The sequence below is a fragment of the Camelus bactrianus genome, chromosome 10, assembly GCF_048773025.1.
Source record: "Camelus bactrianus isolate YW-2024 breed Bactrian camel chromosome 10, ASM4877302v1, whole genome shotgun sequence".
NCBI classification, from domain to species: domain Eukaryota; kingdom Metazoa; phylum Chordata; class Mammalia; order Artiodactyla; family Camelidae; genus Camelus; species Camelus bactrianus.
The window spans coordinates 39,702,544-39,728,313 of NC_133548.1; the positions used below are offsets into that span (position 1 = coordinate 39,702,544).

The 25,770-nt window shown below is 44.0% G+C and overlaps 1 protein-coding gene across 8 annotated transcripts in view; it reads right to left on the bottom strand.

Moving 5' to 3' along the window:
* TEAD1 (TEA domain transcription factor 1) overlaps positions 1-25,770 on the bottom strand; it is a 244,327-nt gene that overhangs the window by 130,783 nt on the left and 87,774 nt on the right. The window lies entirely within an intron of this gene.

Consider the following 25,770-nt stretch of genomic DNA (forward strand, 5'->3'; position numbering starts at 1 on the left):
AAGGGGAGATCAGATGCCAAATCGCAGTATCTCCAGAGGAGAAGACCACAGCTCCTGAGGCTCTTCTTCCTTCTGGTGCCATCATTCACTCTCATCACAGCCACTAATGCCCCCATAGTAAGCTGAGTACAGGAGTCAAGGCGGCTACTGCTGGGGAAATGAGGTAATGATGGCGGTGGGGAGGGGAGGAAGGCTGACGTCTAATCAGCACACGAGGGAACATTCCCTGATTGACACCCTACTCGACAGTGTGGTTTATTGCCTCCCCCACCTCCCCAGCCCCTGGGGCCTATCTCAAGCACAATAAAATCATCACTGTGTTTCCTGGCAGTCTCCCGGGAAGAAGTCCCATGAAGAAGGAGGGGGAAGTCTGAGACTTCTCCAACAGCAGAGACCTTATCTAACTTCTATTTCCATCTGGAGCACCTACCCCGGTGCCCTGCACAGAACTGCTCCATAAAAGCTTGCCCTGCTCAACTCTAGAACCGAGGTCTTGAGCATGTGGGTGATTTAGGCCAGGTCACAAAGCGAAGTAGTGGAACTGCACTGGAAGCCAGAGCTCTGACTCACTCATTTTGCACTGAGGTGACTGCAGGATCTTTCCTGGAGGGGCCAATTTAGCGCTTGAAGAACAAGTAGTTTCTTCAGACTTGGGTATTTACATAACAAATGGGTTCTCTAGCCTCAGATCTCCCCTAAAAAGCCTCTTACCCCATTATGTAGGCCTGTGCAGATAGAATTGAGAACACTCCCATAGTGGAAACTGCATTTAATTATTAGCATTATGCACATATTCCCCTGGGGTGCCTGAGTCCAAAAATATCAAGGAAAACCCTGCAAAGCTTTCAATCTTTAGTTATCAAAGGGGGAAAAAATAAACAAACTCGCTCGTGGCATCTGATAATCTCCCCTTTCAGAAAGACTGCACTCTCAATCCCCCTACTTTCACCTGTAACCATATAGACCTGAGATATGGATTTTTAAAAACACATCATTTTTGATCCAGGTTAAAAAAGCAAAGCACGTGAAGAAAAACAAATGGAGATTACAGAACTTTCCAAGTTGCAAGCAGCATATTAACATGGGAAGAGCTGAGGATTAAGAGGGCTTGGGTTCAAATTCCAATGCACTAATCACGTTAAGGCCACAGTCCAGCCTCTTAACCTCTCTAAGCCACTTATTTCATTTGTTAAATGGAAATTAATAATAATTCTTCTTACCAGAGTTGCTGGACTAAGAGAGATAACCCCTGAAAAAGCACTTATAAACTGTAATACACTGGAGGAGATTTTTTTTCAGTAGGTGTTAAAATGCACACGCACACACACCCTGCACACACCCACCACACACACACCCACCACACCTGTTGCCAATCTTAGAAACACAAGTATAGCTATGACCATAAAAAGGAGCCAGAATGACTTATGGGGAGAAAAGCCATAGAACTAGACATCCGATTGGGAGTAACAGACATTCAGTCACCAGGATAATTGCTGGAGGTCCAGAAATATGAAAAAAGTAATTGTGAAGAGTCTTGTTAAAAATAATGGCCATGAACTAGGTGTGTAATTCTTAACGGGTGCCTTAAACCACTCTGTGCCTAGATTCCTTATCTGTGAATGGAGGATAATGACAGTGTCCACGTCACAGGGCTGTTATGAAATTTAAATGACTTAGTTCGTATTTGTAAAGCGCTTAGATCAATGCCTGGCACATTTCTAATTTGATAGCTAGGTAAGTAGGCAGGTAGGTGGGCAGGCAGGTAAATAAATAAGCAAACAAACAGGAGATAAATTTATGCTCCTCTCTTTTCCATGACACTTATTCACTCAGATTTTAACTCCTACAGATGAGGGAGCCCTTGGACGACACCTCACACTTCACCTGAGTGGGTGAACACATAGTAAATACTTCAATTTTTCTATTTTAACCTGGTACCAGCAAGCAGAATACCAGATGTTTCTTCTTTACTGAGTGGGGAAGTGACGGGAGGAGGAGAGAAAAAAATCAAACAGACTGAGGCTAGATCACCACTATCCGTGCTCACCTCCTAAGTTGGACAGCACTGCCTCGAGACAGCTGACACTAGTCACCACCTCCACAGACCGTGTCCTGTGCCTTCCAAAGAGACAGAGCGCTCAAGGCTTTTCAACATTTGTACCGAAGAAAGAGAAACCAGTGTTGATTTGGTGCCAAACTCAACTGTAAACACAAGGTGTTTTTGAATCGGTAATTACAGATGACAACGTTGTATTTTTGGCACACACACCGTAAGGCATTCTTGGTTTACACACTTAAATAAATATACCCATCACAGGTTCCAATTCTCTTCGTGTTTATTTGGCCTTAAAGGCACCAAGCTCCTACTATGTGCAGGGCAGTGCCTTGCAGTAGGCGGGGGAAGACCAGATATAAAACCCTAGACCCTGAAGACAAAACTTCCAATAACAACTTTTCCTTATACCCCAAGGTAATACAAGAGTTTCTCCATAAATGACAAAACTCAGTGAGACAAACCATTCTGGAAGGTTTTTTACCTCAATTTAATTCAACAAACACGGAGGGCCTGCTGTGTGCTATCTCCATAGCGCCTTTCATGCTCCCCCAAGGTCCCAGTCTCGCTAAACAGGTTGCCACCCTTCAGTTAACATCTGTAAGAGGTAAAGTCAGAAATGAAATGCAGTGTGATCTTCCCAGCTCAGATATCCTGTCCTCCCTGAAATACATTTCCCCGCCAGTTACTGGACTTTTGTGGAAGTAAAAAGAGGACCCTGTATAGACAGAATTCTCAGCCTTAGTACTGAAGAGTGTCCACGTCCTTCCAGAAATGAGCACCTCCAGGCCCCCAGTGGTTCTAGACTTCCATGGTGAATCAGAGTGGACCGCAAAGCTTTTTAAAAACACAATCCTGGCCACCTCATCAGAGATCTGATTCAGCTGGCTCGGGGCAAGGCTGCTGTTACTGTTTTCCTCTGTTTGTTTCAAAGTTTCTCAAGTAATTCTAATACACAGTCAGGGTGGAGAAGCAATGCACTCCCCGAGTCAGGTGTTTCACTAACCTGCATTTCCAACCAGCTCCCGGGTGATGGGATGCCCCGGTGCGTGGATCCCAGCTGGAGGAGCGAAGCTATAGCGTCCAGGCCTCCATGGTTTTTAATTAGCCCTCTAATAAACCAAAGTTTAGTGGAGAGAAAATTAACTGCCTTTGGGGCTAGACTGACCAGGGTTACAATTCTGGCCCCAACACTTCATAATTGCAACTGTGGCTGAATTATTAATCCTTTTTAAGCCTGCATCCTTAAATACCACATGAATATTATGGACTAAACTGTGCACCGCCCACCCCACCCTACCTCAAAAAGACATGCTGAAGTCCTAAACTTTTGTACCTCAAAATGTGACCTTATTTGGAACGAGAATCCTTACAGACGTAATTAATTAGGTCGGTCGGTAACATCCTGGAGGAAGGTGAGCTCTTAGGCAATACGACGGGTGTACTCCTAAGAAGGCAGTGCAAAGACACACAGGGACCAAACATCACGGGACAACAGACACAAAGACTGGAGACGTGCAGATGCAAGACAAGAAAAGCCAAGGCTGATGGCCACACCAGAAACTTAGAGGAAGGCCTGGAATAGATTCTCCCCTGGAGTGGAGAGAGCTTGGCCATGCTGACACCTTTATTTCACACTTTCAGCCCCCACACTGGGAGAGACAGATTTCTGTGGTTTTCAGCCACCCTTCTGTAGTCTTTTGCTACAGCAGCCCAAGCAAACTGATACACTGCAGCACTGGCACCCCCTCTCCGGGCTGCTGCAAGAAGGAACAGGCTGTAAGGCGTGGTGCTGGCCCTGCTGACCAGCACGGGACAGATTTCCTTCCGCTGTCAGAAGCACCAGGGAACAGCACCAGGAGATAACCGTCCCCTCTCAGAGACATGTTCCGGCACCTGGCTTCTCAGAGGGTGTTCAAGGCGGCAGCCACAGCTGCGGGGCTGTTACGTGTCTGAACACCTGCTCAGACGCTCCCTGTGGGTTGCAGGAGCAGCTCTGCTCTGTTGAGTGTGAACAATTACAGGCCCGGCTGGGTCCCGGAGGCCCACTCTGGCCCAGTAGGTTCTAGCAGGCAGCCTGCAGTGCTGAGCACAGGGGGAACCCCAAAGTTCAGGGGCCTTCCCAGAGAGGAACAACCAGAGCCTCACATAGGCCCCGGCCCTCATCCAGAGATGAGGGGGGACTCCAGGTGCCAAATTTATACAGGACACTCCCAAAGCAGTGTACCCCGATCACCCCAAAGTCATCCACACCATTTTTTAATACTTTTATATGTGAACACAAAAGTAACACACAGAGACTCCTTTAAAGTCAATCCTCACTCTTCAGAGTGCCCTTGCTCCTATATGAGCTGCTGCCCCCAGCCTCATTCACTCGGTCATCAGAGAATCACACAGTGATTACTGCACGCATGACAGTACAGAGATGGATGAGGTCTGGAGGGAAAAATAATTGCCAAGCATTTACTGGGTGCTAAGGCCATGCCAAGTGGATTACATATGTTATTCATTTTACCAATACAGCAAGCCCAGGAAATTAAGTGACATTGTATCTACTACTCAGGGTCACACAGCTAATTAGTAGAAGAGGTAGGATTTGAATTGCTGGTTCCAAGCCCTTCTCACTGTCCCACAACGGTTTCCTGACAGACCTGGCCAAGCAAACAAAATTTAAGATGGGTTAGGATAGACCAAACCTCATGGTCATTTCACTCCAGGGTCCTAAGAATGAAATGTCTGCTTCCATTATCCCCTGTAGTGATCCAAAACCAATTCTTCAAAGCAGAGCACTGCAGATATACCTGGGATACCCTCAAGAAATGCCCCATGCCCTGACTTTCCAGGTGAGGAAGGGCTTCTGAAGAGCCGCAATGACTTCACAGTGAGAACGTGACCGCTAGATGTTAGGCGCTCAGCACGATTCTCCCCAGCCTGCTGCACTGCAGACAATCCCTGACCTTGAACAAGAAGGAAAAATCATCGGGAAAAGTCTTTTTGGTTCGTGTTCCACATACTGCATGCCTTTTTTCTAACAAAGTCTTACATCATTATGTCAGTGGGTATCTAAAAATGCTTTTTGAAAAAAAAGAGTGAAATGCCAAACTCAGTATCTGCTACATATGTGTTTTCACCATCCTACAAATAATAAGACAACACCCTATGGGAAAAATTGAGGAAAATGTTAAATAGTTAATTTATGAAAGAAAAATAAATACATAATAAACATATACAATAATTTGAGCTTACCTGTAACCACAGAATTAACAATGAGATATTTTCTATCTATCAAAATAGTAAAGACATTTTAAAAATTAAATACCCAGCCTTGATTATGGACTGGGGAAATGAGCATTCTCATCACATTTTTAGTGGGGTGGACATAGGTATTTGGTAATATTATCATAGCTCTTAAAGAAAATAATCTACCCTTCAACCATGCCATTCCACTTCTTGAAACTGTCTTAAAGAAATAATCAGGTATATTACCCAAGAGCATTCACTGCAGTCACCTGTGGAAGGGGAAAACTGATTTAATTGCTCCAAAAAAAGGCAACTGGTTCTATGATTATAATTCTAGGTAATTTTAAAAAATTACTTTATAGCTATTGCAAAAATCTAAATTATGATCCCAATGTTCAGTTATGTAAAAGAAAATGCTTTTAGGCATAGAAAAAAATCTAACTAAATATACAACAAAATATTAACTGATTAACTTCCAAATAACAGGAGTTTGATTTTCATTCATTTGTATTGTTCAATTATCTCTAATATTATAATCAGAGGGAAAAGAATAAATATGAGTATGTACTTTAAATCTACATACTATTCCCAATTCTAACTTTCACTGTAAGATCATTAGTTTTAGGTAAGGTAATGGAACTAACATTCCTGCATTTATCATGTTCCTTGCATTATACTAGGTTTACATATGTCTCATCTAACCCTCACAGCAACCACATGTGTTCCATATAACTGCTCCTCTTTAAAGATAAAGTGAGGCTGGGGAACTTGCCCAGCATTGCTCAGCTCTAAGCTAAGCTGTACATATCCCGGGCCTGATGTTCTAAAATGAGGACACTGTTCTAACAGAGTGATGCAGTGGGCGTCCTGACAACCAGTCCACACTTCCATTTCAGGGACCACCACAAGGACAGGACTATAAACAAACCTACGTCAAAGAAGGCAAACTAAAGAAAAAAAGCAACAAGTTTTCAGATTTGCCTCAATATTTACATCTAGGCCAAAACTTTCTTCATAGTACTATATAGTACACTGAAAAGTACATTGAAATATCTTTCCCCTTACTTTCCTTTTTTGGTGATCCTCGTAATATCCTTAGAACGCCCCCCAAACATTTGAGGGGTCAGTGACAGTTACCTGGAGAGGAAATGCCCCAGAGCAGAGAGGCACTACTTACCCATCAAACAAAGCTCGATGGAAATCTCCTTCAAAACACTCACTCCCTTTTGTCCTCCTTCTGTACTCAGCAAACCACATTCTAATCGGTGAGATGGTCTCAGTGTCCCCATGCACATGGGGGAGTGCCCTGGTCACTGGCCCAGCGCCCATCACCCTGCAGCCTGATCTCCCACCAAAGGCACTTCTAAGTTTCAGGAAACATCAGAGTCCATGTCTAGCTCATTTGTTCCTTCGGTATTCTTGTTATTCCTGTATCTTCAGGTTTCTGTAATTACATGGTGTGGTTCGTGCCCAAGTTTTAGTTTACTTGCTTTGCATATAATAAACATTTCACCTATGTTCTCCAAATAAATAAGGCTGCTTGTCTTGTGCTTTTTATTGTCTTCCTACAGTCAAATAGCTTTATTCTGCCTATTATTAGGGAAGCATTTTCTCCCATTCCATTATAAGTTTATTAAATAAAGAACAGATCTCAAAGGCAAGAAAAGAATTACTTAAAGAATTGGCTTAAATTGATCCCAAGCCTCAATCAAGAGGCCCTCTTCTTGAGGCTGATACTCACTGAATCCTAAACTTTGCAGACATATCTAAGATGCTCCACTCCCACGTCCAGCCAGCTGTAATCCATCACTGGTTGGAGCCAGGAAAAAGCATGCTGATCAGGTATCTCAGTCACAAGAAACCTCTACAATGAGGACCTGCCTGCTCCTGAAACTGACAAGGCCCTTATCAGTACCTTCCAGAGATATCCCATTACTGCCAGAATCTTCTATCAGACTAGGAATTCATCTTCAAAGTGTTGAGAGCAACTTACATCATAACAGGAAGGGCGTCGTCCCATGCTGATTGGAAGGAATGCGGGAGACCAAAGTCTGGGAGATACCAGATATCTTCAGTTGATAAGCGTTTCTACAGAAGCCCTAAAAGACTCTCTAAATTAGCGTTCTTAAACACAGACCAAACTTAGGCAGTTCTCTGAAAGTTATAAACGATGAGAGCAGAAGCTAGCTTTTTCCTAGGCGTGAGCCACACATGACAGACCCAACAGGAGAGCAGCCATCCCTGGAAAATCTTCTCTACATGATGTCCCAACACCCAGGCCATAACAGAAACCACAGCATTCATACATAGTCTGTGAGAATAATGCTGCCATGAATAGTTGCATAGAAGTCTCTGTGTGGACATCCGTTTTCATTTCTCTTGGGTAGATACCTAGAAATGGATTACTCTATGTTTAACATTTGGAGGAACCGCCAGACTGTTTTCCAAAGAGACTGAATCATTTTACATTCCTAGTGGCAGTGTATGAGGGTCCCAGTGGTCCCTCACCCTCACCGACATCTATTGAGTGTCTGTCATTTCAACAGCAGGCATCCTAGCGGGTGTGAAGGGGTATCTCACGGTGGCTTTAATCTGCATTTCCCTAACGGCTAATGATGCTGAGCGTCTTTTCATGTGTTTTTTGGTCATTTATCTACCTTCTCTGAAGAGACATCTATTATGATCCACTGGCAACATCAGTAAAAGTTCGAATCGGTAAATGAAGACATACAAATGGGTTTCTTTTTACATCCTGAGTGTCTGAGTATTAGGGATACGGGAGGAACAGAACCTGGGGAAATTCCCCTTTGCCAGTTTAAGAGAATTGTAAAACTGTCTCTCAGCACAACTCAGGTAAGTGGGCACCATCATCTCCATTTGCCAAACTTAAGCTGTTTACTAAGCACCTACCATGACCAAGGGACATGGAGATGAAGACCTGTGAATAACCCTGGAAAATTCACTGCCTATTAACAGAGGAAACAAATCCCAAGAAGTAAACTTGACTTGCCCGAGGTCACTTAACCTGAGTGGCAGAGCCCACATCTTGATGTCCGAGCCCACATCTTCTTGATGTCCGAGCCTGAGAGTCAGTCCCCTTAGGCTAGAAGGCAAAACTCCAGGCCCTAGCTGTGCTGCAGAGAAGGTCTACTGAAGGAGGGGCGGGAACTTTGGGGCAGCGCTGAACCCCAGGCTCAGCAGCTGCCTCTGGAGGGTAGGACTGGCACTGGGGGCTGCAGTGCTGGCCTTCCCTGCACCCAGCTGCCAGGCTGGGTCCCCGCAGGGGAATGAGCTGAAACCTGTAGCACGCACACTGCCTCAGCTCAGGCTGGGGGCTGTCGTCGGTGATGACAGATTTAAACAGCAGAGCAGAGGCTCGCACAGCCTTGGTCCAGCACAGACAGCAAAGCAGCAGGACGCTGCAGCGCCCCACAGGGGTGCGTCTGCTCCTCTGAGCCCGCTGGGCAGGGGCGGTGTCTGTGCACCAGCTGAGACCCAGGCGGGCCCAACTCACGGCAATGCCTCCCTGGCCCAGCTGAGCCTGGCTGCACGCCCCACCGGGCTCCGGCCTCCGGACACCTCGTCCTCCTCTCACTCCCCGTCCCCGTTGCAGAAGAGCAGGCCAGGCACCTCTCAGCTCGTGCGGCTGTTGAAGCTAATTATCAACCTGGCTGAACATCCATCTGGAGGGCGATGTCAAATGCAACCGCACATTTACCAGGACCCTGGTTCCCACCTCCCACCTATTCCTGAGACAAACTCTCCCGTCTGCACACTCTGTCTCAAGGCATTCAAAAGATGTTAGCTGCACGCCCAGAACTTGAGGTTGGGTGGCCATGGAAATCATTAAATAATATAAATTGTATAGTTTCTATCAGGAAATGATGAAAGCAGTGCCAATAGGAGCGACATGGGCCACCACACACTGACAGCTTGCCGTGGGCCTAAGGACCGGTGGGAGGCGCCTCGTGTAATTGGCACAGCTACTTCAATTATCTCCATTTTAATTTACACAGGAAACTAAAACTTTGAGAAACCAAGGTCAACCAGCTAGAGGTAGTGATGCTACATCTTGTAACTCTAAAGTGAATGCACTTCTAGCTTGTAATTCCAAAGTGAAGTGGCAAAAATCTCAGTGCATCTTGGTTGGGGTCTCAATTACATTAAAGTTTACAGTGAATTTTTGTCCCTGCTTAAATTACTAGGATAGGCTGAATCTAAAATACTTACTTCTTTAATTACACATTGTAATGCCTGTGTTTCAGTACACACTTCAGTTTATTCAAGCTTTTTTTTACAGTGCTCACCTGGGAAATTCTGTATTCTTAGTGCCCAGCACATAAACTGCCATAGGACAGTCCCCCTCCCAAAAATCTGCATAGTTCTTACTTTAAATATTGACTCAGTCTTAATATAATCTTCAGAACTCTGGCGAAATAGGCCATTTTTACATTTGGAAGGTCTGCTTTATATATTTTTTAATTGTTTCATTTCTGCATTTTCTCAAATACATTTTATAGAAAAGTGTGAAAAATATTTATTAATACTATTACTTATCAAAGCTAATTTACCAGTATGCCACTTCAGAGCCAACAAGCTCATCAAAGGTATTTAGAAATATTTGTCACCCTCTTTAAAACTGTAATTCTCATCATCAAATTTGTCTGACATTTAAAATAATCCTGTATACCAAAAAGCCAAGCTTTCATAGCCTCAGTTTGTTTCTCCCAAGAACTATTTTATAGAATAAAATACACATAACCCTTAATTTTTACATCCTTTAATTGGAAATGGGAAATGTTTTTTTAATTAGACAACTTCAGCCAGGTAAAGCAGAGAAAGTTCTACACCACAGATCTTCCTCAACTTAATAGGGTTACTTCCTGATAAACTCATTGTAAGTTGGAAATATCATTAAGTCAAAAGTGCATTTTATATACCTAACCTGCTGAACATCACAGCTTAGCCTAGCCTGCCTTAAACATGCTCCGAACACTTACATTAGCCTACAGTGGGCAAAACTATTTAATACAAAGCCTCCTTTGTAGCAGTGTTGAGCATCTCCTGTAACTGATTGAACACCGCACTGTCAGTGAAAACCAGAATGGCTGTACGGGCACAGGACGGTTGTGAGCATGTGGGTGGTTCACCCTCGCGGTCAAGCGGCTGACGGAGCTGCGGCTGCCGTGCTGCCCAGCATGAGAGCACCGTACCGCCCATCACCAGCCCAGGAAATCAGCAGAATTCAACATTCGGAGGGTGGTTTCTACTGAATGCATCTATCACTTTCACATTATAAAGTTCAAAAACTGTAAGTCAGACCGTGTGACTCTTCTCTCTCCTTTTCAAAGACTGGAAACGAAAGACACGCTTTCAAGCCCTTCAGCTCTCAAACAACTTAAACTGGTTAATTAGTACAAAGAAAAACAACTTCCTCCTACACCAACAAAAAACTGATATATTTTCACTAAATTATCATTTTGAATCTGAAAACTCCAGACGTGTACGTGATATTCAGCAAGTCATTACCCTTTCTCTCAAGTTTAATAGGAAACATTAAGGACTTGTCCCTCAAACCAGATACATCACACAGTGGTTGGCTAAAAAGGGGACAGGTAATGACAACATACCCCTCCCTTCTTCACTAGGAATATTCCATTCAAATGGGGAAGAAAGTAAAGTTAGGAGAACAGAAGTCCAAGAGCCTATAAATGCTGCCGCGTCCAGGGGGCAACATTCCTTTATTCCACGACAAGCTTGCATCTCAAGGCCCACAGCTAACTCCCTGAGCATGGGGTGGGGGTCCAGGACCCTGCCTGGCTTTTGGTCTTTTCTCCACCAGCAGCCAGGGACTCTTTTTAAACCTGATCAGATCACACCCAGGCCCTGGCCCCACACCCTCTAATCCCTACCACCCACGCAGCGAAAGCCAAAACCTTCACAGAGGCCTCCGGCGCTCCACAGACCCTGTACCCGTGACCCTGTGGGCTCAGCTCCTCCACCTTTCCCCGCTGCTGGCCACTCCAGCTAGACTGGCCCTCAGGCTCCTCAAACACACGAGGCACAAGGGCTTTGCCGTGCATGTGCCCTCCTCTGCCAAGAACGCTCTTGCCCAAACGTCTGCTTGGTCTGTACCCTCCAGCCCTCATCTCCTTCAGATCAACCCTCCCAGCCCCTTTCCTCTTTATCACTTTCACCATCTCACTAACTCGTCTTTCTTACTCTTAGCCCCACTAGACGTAAGGTCCACGAGGTCAGGAACTCCCATTGCACTTGCTCACTGCCATGTCCACAGTGCCTAAAGCAGGACACCACCGGCACTCCATAGATACCTGTCGCATGAAGGCAGCCCTGTGAATGGGTTCATCACGCTCCAGAGGAAAGCAGCATCTGGCCAGGCTCTACTAACCAGGGCTGCCATACAAAATACAACCACGGCATGGGATAAACATACACAAAACGTTATTCTTTGTTTATCTGCAATTCCATTTTCCCCCCTAGGCCTCACTCCAGAATGGTCAATTCCAGGTCTTCCAGGTCACGGGGCAAGGCAGAGGTCCAAGGACACCACCAAAGGGCCAGGGGAATAGCCACTTCCTCTCCCAGGCCCTCCAGGATCCAGGTCCTGCCAGCTTTGGGCAGAAAAACGGGCCCGTGCAGGCTGAGGAAGCCACCAGGCAGAGCGTTCATCTCAGCCTCCTCTGCTCTCAAACAGGAACACCTTCTTTTCCTAAATCCCCATTTGGCCTCGTCTCAGAGAAACCTAGATGCTCATGTTCCCTCCCACCCTCCTCTGTGGCTGTGGAAACATACAGACAGAGCATAAACAAGTCACTAACGCCCCAGGTCGCCCGCACTCCTGCAGTCGCCCAGAGCCCCTGGCTCCCCACCAGGGTCAGAAGATTGCGTGGCTGCGTTTCTGAGCTCTGTACAGGGCCACAGGCTCTCAGAATAGGGGGCTTCTCTCGTTATCAGTATGTCACCAGCAGGCCACCTCTGTGACATGTGAGAAAACTGAATGTATTTGACAATTTAAAGCTTAGAATAAAAATAAGTTAGTAAAGTAAGACATGCCCACAGTATCCATCAAGGTTCTGAATAGTCATGGATTTTCAGATACATGCTCCCCATGGTTCTTTCCAAGTTTCCCATCTCCTGAGCCTTCCAACGTGAGAGATCCCTGAGGTTTCTGTTCTGTAAACCAAATCTCAAAGGACCAGGTTCCTGGCATCCAAAGTCAGGTGGCTCATGGGGAAAGACAGTGAGGGAGGACCACCAAGGTGGGGATAAGAACTGAGCCCTAAGTGCACATACCAGGAAGGAGATCATACACCCTGGTTTACCTGGGAAGGTCCCATTTTATTTCTGCTTAACACTGCTCCATTTTATTCTCATAAGTGTCTTAGTTCGGGTATTATGTTATATGGTCAAACTGGGAATGACCTTTGCACCCTGAAGCAATCTATGGGACAGGAGGGAACAGCCATGTAGGAGCAGCTGCGATCACGCTGGACCAGCTCGCCCCCAGGACTGGAACTGGGGACAGGGCATCTGTGGGCAGCAGCTTCCAATATGAAAACCGAGACAGGGCGGATGGCTCCGGAGCACTCCAGCTCCAAATGCTAGGAGAGCAGCTGGGAGAGGTGCTTGTCCTCCCCTCCCACTGGGCCTGCAGAGAGCACATGCAGGCCCACACGTCCCTCACGGTTCCCAGGCACAGGCCACCAGAAGCCCGTCCCTGGCCCAGAAGCATCCTCACATTAGGGTGTCAAGTGACTGAAAAGTTGGTCTTTGATCTGACACAGAGAGAGGGCAGGCCCTGCTTCTTCTGACAGCTCACACCTACTGCCTCTGGGTTTTCTCCAGTTTTCTCGACCCTCAGGCTGGCCCCAAGAGAGCAAATTGAAGCAGATACCGAAAGGACGCTGATACCCCAGGCTCCCCGACACCCCGGCAGGCATGTCACCATGTGCACAGCACACTGCAAGTCCGTGCTTCTTAGCTGTAGGAGCTACAGCTAAGAGGGCAGCCGATGCCTGACAATTGAAGCTGCTGAAGGAAACGCAGCCGCACTCCCAGGGAGTCTGAGAGGAAGGAAATCACACTTCAGGCCGAGACCAGAGTTGGCTTAAGGAAAAGGAAGGATCACACTGGATTGGGTTCCAACTCATTAATACCCTGGGGAGCCACAGACTAGAACATGCCAAGACATTCAGCACCCCATTAACCTACAAAAAAAATTATATGCATTTCCATCAGCACACCATCGAGGGACAAACTTAAATACTCCAGCATACTTAACACAATAAAAATGCAGGAGTTCAGGGTCCCCTGTTCCAGCATTTGTAAGGTTTTATGTGACACGCAAGATGCTTACTAAGACGTTCACAGGAGTGTTGAGTTGGGGGTTGAGATATTGACTCAGTGCTTCAAATCGGTTCTCTCCTCAGTCTTCCTTCCTCTTTGCCTTTTTTCTGTCACCTAGACAATCTTCAAGGTTTCTGCTCCAAACCCTGAGATGTTATCTTCCAAACTGTTCTCAACCCAGAATGCTGAATTTCCAAGTGCGTGCCTGCTGGTTCCCCCTCCATGGGGAGCCCCAAAGTCCTGCAAATTCCATACAACTCAAACTCATGACTCCAGTTCTACCCCCACAGAGCCTACTCTTCCATGCTATACACCTTCTTGTCTCTATAAATGCACAGCTGCCCACAGAGATAAAACACCTTCATCTCTTTCCCTACGTCAAATCCTACCGAGCCTTCTGATCTTTAATATCTCTTAATACCTCATCACTAATACACTGATCTGAATCACCTTTCCCACTCTATCCCCTCCTTATCACTCCCATAGCCTCTGACCGAGATCAAGTCCTCCTCCTCTCCTGCCTGGAGTACTGCAGTAGCCTCCTGCTAAGTCATCAGTTCTCCAGAATAACTCTCCTCAAACATTAGTCGACTTATCCTAAAACAATAGCTTCTCCACCCTCTTCTAGAAATGTGCTACTTGCACAGAAAAGTTGATACTCAGTGCCCCAAAGCAATCGCCTGGCAAGTTACTCCATTTTCTCTCATTCTACTTTTCCCAGCTCATAAGCCAGTCCACTTCATTCATCCTTCTCAGCACTCCACACTCTAGCTCTACCAGGCCCCTTGAGAACATGTGTGCTTTCACACCTGTCTTCAGCTCTCTTCCTCATCTACTTCGTCCATCCCTGAAAGTCAGTCTTAGCAGTCAAATAGATTTGGGAGGTTTTTGAGTCCTAGCTCCTCCACTCAGTACCATGTGACCCTAAACATCAGAAAAGCAGCTCACTTGGTTTTCACCAACACTGAAATGGGAAATTCCCTCCTTGGTGGATCCTTGGAAAAAATACCATGAGATGTGTCAGCAAATACATGCAACTTAGCAGAGGACCTTCTTGCCTAGTTGGCCCATGTTTTCCAAGCTCTAAAAGAGGAAATGTTTGTAACCAGCACAGGGCACCTATGGTGCTGATGCAAAGCTTCTGCAGGGACTAACTTCCACAGCGGGTTGTGCTGGGCTTTCTACCTATCTCTTCTAGAGGGGTTCAAACACACACGCAGGCCCAAAGGCATCCTGCAAAGAGCAAAGTATTCACCTTGGACTGACTGTGGGAAACTGAGTTTCCCCAGACACTGCCTGGAAAAAAACGGAGCACCAGAACTAAAACCCTGGCCTTTGTCACACTTACTGCGACTTAAAAGGAAAACCCATATGGTTTAGTGACTCCTGGACACAAAACCTCTGGGCATTTATCACAACGATGATGACTGTTCTTTTGTGAAGAACATCTGGTTTGGTGACACTTGGATCCTGAGATCCAGGTTCAACCACATTTAAGGGTAGCTAAATTCAAATGCACGTAACAGATCGGGGTGCCTTCCGTTAAGTCAGGCACCTGCATCACATAACTTCACTTAATCTCCACATTAGTTCCCCAGAATTGCTGTCCGGCTCCTGGCCTAGTGCTGCCACAGACTTGGCCACCTTCCTCTCACTCCATGGCTGAATTAACTGGTATGTTCACCTACCATTTCAGCATTCTCCTCTCATTCCATCCTTACTACTAGAAAAATAAAGGGATAGAGTTCATTACAATGATAGCTAACATTTGCTGACTACTTTCAGTGGGCCAGGTATGATGCTAAGCACATACATTATACATACAGACTGGCTTCACTGAGATGCAATTCACATATTCACCCATTTAAAGTGCCCACGTCAATCATTTTTAGTGTACTCACAGAGTTGTGTAAGCATCGCAACCAATTTAGAACACATTAATCATCCCAGAAAGAAATCCCAAACCCATGAGCTGTTACTCCCAATTTCTCTCAAGTCTTCCAGTCCTAAAAAATCACTAGTCTTATTTCCTGTCTTTATAGATTGGCCTATTCTGGACATTTTACACAAATGGCATCACACAATGTGTAGTCTTGTGACTGTCTTTCCTTAGCATAAGGTTTTCAAGAGTTGTTCATACTGCAGTATGTATTAGTACTTTGTTCCTTTTCATTACCAAATAACAGTCCATTGTATGGATATACCACATTTTATTTACACAGCCATCAGTTGATGGACATTTGAGGTGCTTCTACTTTTTAGCTATTATGAATAACGTTGCTATGAATATTGGTGTACAAGTTTTTGTAGAAACATCTGTTTTCACTTCTCTTAGATACAGACCTAGGAGTAGAATTGCCAAGTCATAAGACAAGTCTATAATGAACCTTCTGAAGAACTGCCAGACTGTTTTCCATAGTGGTAATATCATTTTATATTTCCACCAGTGATGTATGAGGGTTCCCACTTCTTCACATCCATGCCAATACTTCTTGTCAGTCTATTTGACTACAGCCATCCTAGTGGCATATAAAGGGGCATCTCACTGTGGCTTTAATTTGCATTTCTCTGATGCTTAATGATGTTGAGCATCTTTGCATGTGCTTGCTGGCCACTTGTAAATCTTCTTCGCGAAATGTCTATTTAGATCATCTGCCCATTCTTTAACTGGATTATTTGTCTTTTTATTAGAGTTGTAAGAGTTCTTGATATATTCTAGACACAAGTCCCTTATCCAGTTTATAATCTGAAAATTTTTTCTCCTATTCTCTCCTATCTTTTTATTCAAACACAAAGTTTGTTATTTTGATATAGTATCAGTTTATTTTTACTTCTATTACTTACACTTTGGGTGTCATATCCAAGAAGGCTAACTCAAGGTCAGAAAGACTTATTCTCATGTTTTCTTCTGGAGTTTTACAGTTTGAGCTCTTATATTTACTTCTATGATCAATTTTTAGTTAATTACAGTGTATGATACGAGAAAGGGGTCCAATTCATTCTTTGCACGTAAATATCCAATAGTCCCAGCACCATTTGTTGAAAAGACTGTTGTTCTGCTCTTAAACTGTCTCGACACATTTGTTGAAAATCAATTGACCATAAATAAGTGTGAGGGTTTATTTCTGGACTCTTGATTCTATTCCATTGATTTGTCTGCCTAACTTGATACTAGTAACACACTGTCTTAAGATTGTAGCTTTGCAGTAAGTTTTGAAATCAAGAGGTGTGAGTCCTTCAATTTTATTCTTCTTTTCCAAGATTGTCCCGCCTACTTTGGGTCTCTTGAATTTCCATACGAATTTTTGGATCAGCTTGTCAATTTCTTGAAAGAAATTAGCTGGGGTTTTGATCAGGATTGCAATGAATCTGTGGATTAATTTTGGATAATTATTATCTTAATATTAAGTCTTCCAATCCATGAACATATTATGTCTTTTTAGGTATGATATTATTGGCAGATTTTCCATGAATGCCCTTTATCAGGTGAGGTAATTCTATTTCTAGTTTGTTAAGTGTTAACATCTCAAAGAGGTGTTGGATTTTCTCAAATGCTTTTACTGAGATGATAATGTATTTTTGTTCCTTATTCTATCGATGTGATGTATTACATTAATTTCGAATTTTAAACCAATCTTGCATTCCTGGGATAGATCCCACTTGGTCATGGTGTCTAATCCTTTTTATATGTTGCAGGATTCGACTTCTGAGTATTTTGTTGAGGATTTTTGCATCTATAATCATAAGAGGCTTCAGTCTATAGTTTCCTTGTAAAACCTTTGGTTTTGTTGTCAGGGCTAATATTGCTCTCAAAGAATGAGCTGGGCATGCAAAACGTTTTCATGTATTATCTCATTTAACCATCATATCAAACTTGTCAGATAGGCACTAGAATTTGCCCCATTTATCAGATGAGGAAATGGAAGTTCAAGAATATTAAACTGTCCATGGTTACACTACATTCAGTGAAGTGGTAGAGCCAGGAGTTAAACCCAGAGAGTCCTCCCTCTTGACTCCATGCCCTTAATCACCATGAAGAACTTACTCCTCTGAGCTAACTGACAAGCCCCCCATACAAATCAGACACTGACTAGATTAGTGACAGGTTAAATCTACACTAACCAGATTCTGTGACCTGGTCACAAAGTCTAGTAACCCGCCCTAACTTAACATCCTTCTGAATGCCACAGTAATAGCTTACTTAATTCATTATTCCACTTAGTAAAGCATTCAGGATTAACAAAGTCAACCTAGATTAGTGATTGAAGTAATGTTTAGACAACTAAAACTAAACCCAGAGTCAACTTGAAAAAAGGAAGTCCATGTGTGCACACATACCCCTCATGTGAAGACATCTTAGATAAGCATAAAAACATACTGTTTCACGTAAATACTAGGAAAAAATAATTGTCAAAGACTAGCTTCCTCGGGATATATTTTGTGACTGTTGTAAACCTCAAATCAGGAACGGGAAACGGATGGAGTCTGTCGCTACAATAACCAGGTCAAGCTCAGAAATGCTCTCCAGCCACTGAAAGTCCCGTTTGGACAAAACCATTGCAATATTGATATGAAATATAAACTAAAATAAACTGTCTTCATTCTTGACATCTCAGACACAGGGTCGGTATGATTATAACAGAAAAGTGTAAACATGGGAGTTGGGTGCTGTTGGTTCTACACTAAATTCTGCTTCACTAAGAGGTTTCTCGAGAAAAGATGTTCTAAAGGAAAACATCATGGGCCCTGGGTCTCAGTTTCTTACCTGTGAAATTATAATCCCTGCCCCTATTATTTCACTAGAACGTTGTAAATGTGATAACAATGGTTAAGAATGTGGGAAAGAACACCGTATAGAGAAAGAAGATGGAATTATTATCATCATCAACTTTTACTAATTCAGACATTTTTTGAAGACCTAATGTGTGTCAGGCACTACACCAGGGGTTGGAGATACAGACACGCACATTAAAACTGAGTCTGAAAAGCACGTTGACAGGCGGTCAGATAACATGCTATGGGAACACAAAGGAGAGAGCAACTAGCTCTGCCTGTGTGGATAAAGGAAGGCTTCAGAGAGAAGGGAGTACTTTTTTTTTTTACAGGGTCTTGAAGACCAGTAGGAATTTACCACGCAGAAAACAGGATGAACAGTGTCCCAGATACCAAGAAAGCTCATTCTCCCTTTTTCACTGTTTACTTGGAACCAAGACTCTCTTCCACATGGCAAGGCAGCAACATAGGGACAGTGAGTCCAGAAAAATCTCAGGTTCCCGTCCTCTCACAACTCAGAAAGTAGCAGAAAGTAGTGGTTAAGAGCTCAGGCAATAGAGCCAAACTGATGGGAGTTCAAATCCTGGCTCCAGTTTTGTATAATCCTGAGCAATTTACTTAACCTTTCTAGACCTTGGTTTCCTCATCTGTAATATTCAAATAATAATAGCAGCTATTGATAAGATCTGTAATGAGGCTTAAATGACTCGATGTTAAGTGTTCAGAACAGTACCTGGCTCACTGCATGCATTGGATAAATACATCATCTACATCATCATCATCATCATCATCATCATCATCATCATCATCATCATCATCATCATCATCATCATCATCATCATCATCATCATTATTATTATTTTGAATCCCTGTCACAATGCCTGCCCTGGTCAATTCAGGCCTAAGATTTGACAATCTCATAGGGCCCCTATCCCAATGCATGTGGTCATCCCACCTGGCAATTCCCTTCTCCCAACAACTGTTCACGACTGCTGTCTCAGGACACATGGGGACTGAGAGAATGCTTCCTAATACACGTGGCTTACGATCCAAGTAACCCAAATAGCATCTTCCATAATCAGGATCGTATCACCATTGCATTCTGCGTGTTGCTGTGAGACAGCAAATACAAAGGCACATCCGAGGACAGAGATTGCCGTGACAGTTGAATAAACATGCAATCCGATACCTCACATCTGGCATGTCATCAGCCCCAATACCTTATTCACAATCAAATATGTTCAAGGCTGTGGCTACTTTATTGGTACAAATGTCTTTATCAGGACATTAAGGTGCACCAAACCTCTCTCAATAAAAGCAGTCATAAACAACAGTCTCTTCTTAAGCTGTCATGGAAGCTACTGCATTTGTAATAGAACCATTCATCTAAGAGACAGTTGCCAAAGCCAGTCTCAACACAATAGCGAGCAAGTCACCGAGCACAGAGGCAGACCCAGGGATCAGGGCAGGCACTGAGTAATTGGGACCCTTGTAAATGGTTGAAAAGAAGAACTCAGCGTATTAACATATGTTCAATATTACCCTGGATGCTGCAAAGCTTTGGGGTGATCAATTACATTTCCCCCAGAGCACTTGCTTTTAAGGTAACCTAAAAAGTTGCCCCAGCTATTGCAAAAAGAACAATGTCTATGGAAATTTTCAGCTAATGACCAATTTCACTGTGGGGTGGGGATGGGGGAAGATCTGCAACATTACATAAATTTTTTTCTAATAAATTCAGGAAATTTCACTGTCACATCTTTCAGACTGTTCTAAAAGGGTAAGAAGGAGACGGGTGTATACTAATACAGGAAGAGGTTTTAAAGAAATAATATCCATATAGGCTTTGGAGAACAATTTGATTCTATTATTTACTAGAATTGAAGCATTTGAGAGAAGGGAAAGTGCGCAGATGGAATACAACGCGGTGAAGGCATAACAGGTAATATCAAGCAAATGAAATGTACCTGTGATTAAATCAAATGATTATAATCAAATGAGCTTATAGCATGCTGTAAAGTCTCCAGAGTGTTTTCATACTCTAAAAGCCAACCACTTCTGCCTAAAGGCAATGCAGGTACAAGATTACCTGCCAGGAATCTGTGGCAAAGAATAACATGGTCATCAAAAAGACTACCGACATTTTTAAAAGGCAGTCCCGCAGCCCTCCAGGAACAAAGCATGTCCACTCTGAAGTGCAAGTTAAATGATAAATACTGGCTTGGCAGAGATGCGGATCCTGTTCATTCCAGTGCAACGCTTTGCTGTGAGCACATGGACACTGGAAGAATGGATCTGAATGCTTTCCTCTCTCTCCACTATTACCATTTTACCATATGCATTAATGTCAGAATAATGCCACTGTTAGTCTGGACAGCTGACTGACAGATCCAACTAACCGGGCACCTGTTGAACTCCCAGACCAACGTCCTAAAACATATGATAAGAACACCCTGTCCTGCTCCCTGGCCTCAGCACCACCACCCTCTGACCACCTGTCCCCCACGACTGGTGCCTCAGCCACACACCCACGGAAGGGACAGCTTGCCAGCACCAGCTTCTCCCTCAACTCCACCCTCCCGCCCACGAGGACCTTGCAGTGGCCCCCAACGGAAGCCCTGGAAACATCACTCCAACAACAACCCAGACAATACGGTTTGCTTCTCATTCTTGGTATTTTCCATTTTTCTTTAATGAGTATTTCTTACTTAGAATGAGAGTAAAAAATAAATGGTATAATTACCTTTTCCTCTAATTCTGAAAGTAACATATGTTCACTATTTTAAAAAGCTCCATTAATACAGAAATATACTGTAGAAAAGGTTTGAGTCCCCTATAATCCCATCTCCCTGCAGTAACCACTATTTATATGCTGTAAATTCCTTCAGATTTTTCCTATGATCCTAACCACACATTTATATATTTAAATTTACTGAGTTGCATATTCTCTAAGATAGGCCCTTTACTACAGAGATCAATAGAGCACTATCGTAACAATAACAATAATTTGTAAAATGACTACTTGACACACTGTCAAAGGAAGGGGCTACATACACGTAACAAGGGTATAAGAAATTAAGACACACTCTCACGTGAAATGCTACAGAGGACAGAGGAACTGAGGCTTTGGAAGTGGGAGTCAGCGGGGGCAGAACAGAGAGACAGTGTTGGAATTCAGGGCCGTGTAGCTAAAAACCTTCACATCTGTGGGCCCGTCACTCCTCCTTCCCTTTGTTGTAGTGGAAGCCACTGCTGTAAGGCCCGCCAGCCTCTGCCAGGCAACAGACCCCCACTGGTCCCTTCCACCGCCTGTGACTCCAACCCAGACAAGTCTGCCCTGGATCTCCTCTCTCCAACACCTTCTTTGACAGAAACTCTGAAAGGGGGGTGGGGCGGAGGTGCTCAGTTCAGTCCCTCTCTTAACCAAACAGCCCTCTACCTAGGCTCGGCAGCTTAATTCTGATTTACTGCTCCAACACCATCTTTCCTACCTTTCTACCATGCTGTGAACAGGCTGAACTCAGAAAAGTGTTATTTTTAGAATTTAGTTCAAAACACTTTCTCATACATAACTGCATTTTCTCAACATTGCTGAGAGCTAGGGAGAAATATGTCGATTTCCTCACTCTACAGATAATGTCAACAAGACACAGATACATCGCAAACAGGTATAGTTTCAGAGCAGCCAAAGAATTAGGGAGGAGGGAGGTAGTGCAAGTTAGCATTTTCTTGTGACCCCAGTGTTCCTTCTGCCCTACTGTTCTGACACCCGCTCTTTACCAGGCCCACAGCATTCATTTACACCAATATCAAACTCTTCCCATTCATATCCATGGGGTATCGTCCTCCTCAAAGAAATCCTCCCCCACCAACACCTGGTCACTTTGGTAGGTTTATTTACAAACTCACACTTCACTACTGTGGACATAACATCAATGTGATCAACATGATTAACCAACCCAAAGCTGACAGAGACTCCTCACGTCTTACCTCCTTGTCCCCAGTGGCCATCACCCACGTTCATATCAGTTGACCACATTTACAGCCACACCTCGAAACTCATCACTTGAAATCTCTCCACCTCTAATCTCAGATGCTTCCTCTCCCATGCATGACCAGAGCCTCCTGTCCCGCCACCTCTCTTACGTCTGCAGAGCCTCTGAGCAACACACATCACCCCTCCAGCTTCACCTTGTCCCTGTCCCTCCCCAGACTGGTGCAACCATGCCCTCACTAGCACCTTAGTGTCTCAGGTCCCAAGCCTTGACATTGTCAAAATATGACATGTGAAAATCCCCTGGCAGGGGGGAAAATATATTTATCACATAATAATGCCATGGGTTCCCCCAAAAGTAATGCTCTCTGCCTTACACAAAAATTAAATGAAGGTGGATCATAGACTTAAGTGTAAAACATAAAACTATAAACCTTTTTGAACAAAACATAGGAGAAAATCTTCATGACCCAGGGCTGGGCAATGAATTCTAAGACTTGACACCAAAAGTACAATTCACAAACAGGAAAATTAATAAATTGGATTGCATCAAAATTAAAAACTTCTCCTCTGTAGGAGCCCATGTGAAGATGAAAAGATAAGCTACAGACAAGGAGAGCATACTTGTAAACCACGCATCTGACAAAGGACTCACATCTAAAGAACTTCCAAAACTCAACAGTAAAAATATAAATAGTCCAATTTTAAAAAGGACAAAAGATATCAACAGATATTTCACTGAAGAGATTATACAGATGGCAAATAAGCACATGAAAAGATGTTCCACATCATTAGTCATTAGAGAAATGCAATTTGAAACCACATGGGGTATCACCACACACCTATCAGAATGGCTAAAGCAAACACGAGTGACACCACCAAATGCTGGGGAGGATACAGAGAATCTAGACTGCAGGTGAGAATGTAAAATGGTACAGCTGCTCTGGAGAACCGTTGAGTAGTTAAAAAAAAGCTAAAAGTACACTATCATACGACCCAACAATGCATTTATCCCACAGAAATGAAAACTTATGTTCACACAAAACCCTGTATATAAATGGTCATAGCAGCTTTATTTGTAATAGTCAAAAACTAGAATCAACCCAGATACCCTTGAAGAGATAAATGGTTAAATACACTGTAGTACAGACCAGGGAACAGCACTCAACAATCAAAGGAACAAACTATTGATACACACAACAACCTGGATAAATCTCCAGGGAATTACGATGCATGGGGAAAAGCCAATCCCTAAAGGTTACATACAATATGATTCCACTAGATAATATGTTTGAAATGACAACATTTTAAACATAAAGAATCAACTAATGGTGGTCAGGAGTTAGGGATAAGGTTGGGGGAAGCAGGACGGAGGTAGGGATGGTTTTAAAAGGGCAACCCCAGGGATCCTTGTGGTGTTGGGACTGTTTCGTTATCATCACTGTGGAAGCGGATACACAAACCTACACAGGTGGTAACATTGTAGAGAACTTAGTAACACACACATATAAATGAGTACAAGTAGCTCTCAGGAAATCTGAATAAGATCAGTGTATTATATCAACATTAATATCCTGACTGTGACATTCTACTATAGTTTTGCAAAATGCAACCATTGGGGGAAATGAACAAAGTTTACAAAAGATCTTGTATTATTTCTTACAATTGCATGGGAATCTACAATTATCTCAATAAAAATTTCAATTAAAAGAAGAAAGAAATGTTCTCCAAATTCTCCCAGGCCCTGCTGCCACTGCACAGCACTTCTTTTATTCACCATGTCCATCCATATTCCATTCCCCCATCATATCCCTACTAAGCTCGCTATGTTTCAAAAGCCTGTAACCCACCTCAGCCCACCTGGTCTTACTGCTCATCGGAAGGAAGTAATCATTAAATACACCCTCCCTGGACCCTCTACCTGGAACTTCTCCTGCCACTGTGCATCAGAGTAAAAGTCTACTTCTTTTAAAGTCTCTTCCTAGTTTTGTTCCATCAAATATATCCTCAATTCATAAGATTTTCTCCCCTGCTAATCAAATGCTCAAGTCTCTCCCCTGTCCTAAAGTCTTCCTTTAATTTTTTATGCCCTATCTCATGGCCTTTTCCATGCCCAGCAAATCTGGGCCATGGTAATGGTTCTCTTTCACTAGAGAGGAAACCTAAACGGAATATATAGTTCATTTCTCGTACCCAAACTTTGTAAGGACTGTTACAAATCTCCGTCTCATTCTCTGCTCATTAGTTTCTTTTACCGACTTTGAAGACGGGGCCCTGTCCTCTTAGACCCAGGTTAAAGTTTAGCCCTGTGCCTCTCAACCTGGCTGATACCCCAAATTACCCAGGAAGCTTTGAAAAATACAGATTCCCAGACCACATGCTCGGAGATTCTGATTCAATCGGTGTGAGTCCGTTTTTGTTTGGCCTCTTTTTTTAAGCTTCTTAAGCGCTCCTGCTGATCACGGTCCGACTTGAGAACCACTGGCTGGGCTCCCTTTTTCTTAAAAAGGCTGTCTCTTACCTCGCCCACTGCTACAGACACTGCATTTAAAATCCATGACAGTTTCACTGCTTTACGCCGTGAGCCTGCACCTATCCCCCATTTTCACAGCATCAGGGATCACTTCTCTGCTGGCGAGCCCCCAGACTACCCCTGCAACTCCAACCTGCTGCAGCTCCAGGCAGGAATTTCCAACCCCCACAGGTCATCTTCATTTGAATGGCTGCCTGGTATCTCTAGCACATGACACAACTCAACTCCTCATTCCTCTCTTCTCTACAAACCTGCTTCTCTTGTCTCCACTCCCCATCCATTTAATAGTCCCACCGTCCTCCCCATCACCCAGAACCCTGAAGTCATCTTCATCTCCTTCTCCTCTTTCACAAACCACATCCAGTCGGCCAGTCCTGTTGGTTCTACCTCTGAAACTTTTCCACCAGCACAGCCAGTACCGCGGGATTCAGGCTCATCCTCTCCCACTGGCCTACTGCAATAGCCACCTAGCTTGTCTCCACGCCTCCAGAGTTGGCTTTGTCAAACACAGGCTGAGTCACATCATCTCTCCCGAAGAAATGTCCCGGATTCTCTGTCTCCAGGATGAGCGTCAGACACCGTGGGGCGGCACTCAAGACCCCCCACAGGCAGTGCCGTCCCACGTGTCCAGGCCTGTCCACCATGCCCCGGGGGATACATCTTCATTTCTAAGAGCACGAGCTGGGCCCTTTCAGGACTCTGTGCCTTTATCATGCTGTTCCCTTAGGCCTGAATGCTCTTCCCTTCTCTCTTTCCTCACAGTAGCAAGTCTGAACCTCAGCTTCAGAAGTCAACAGAAATTATATGCAA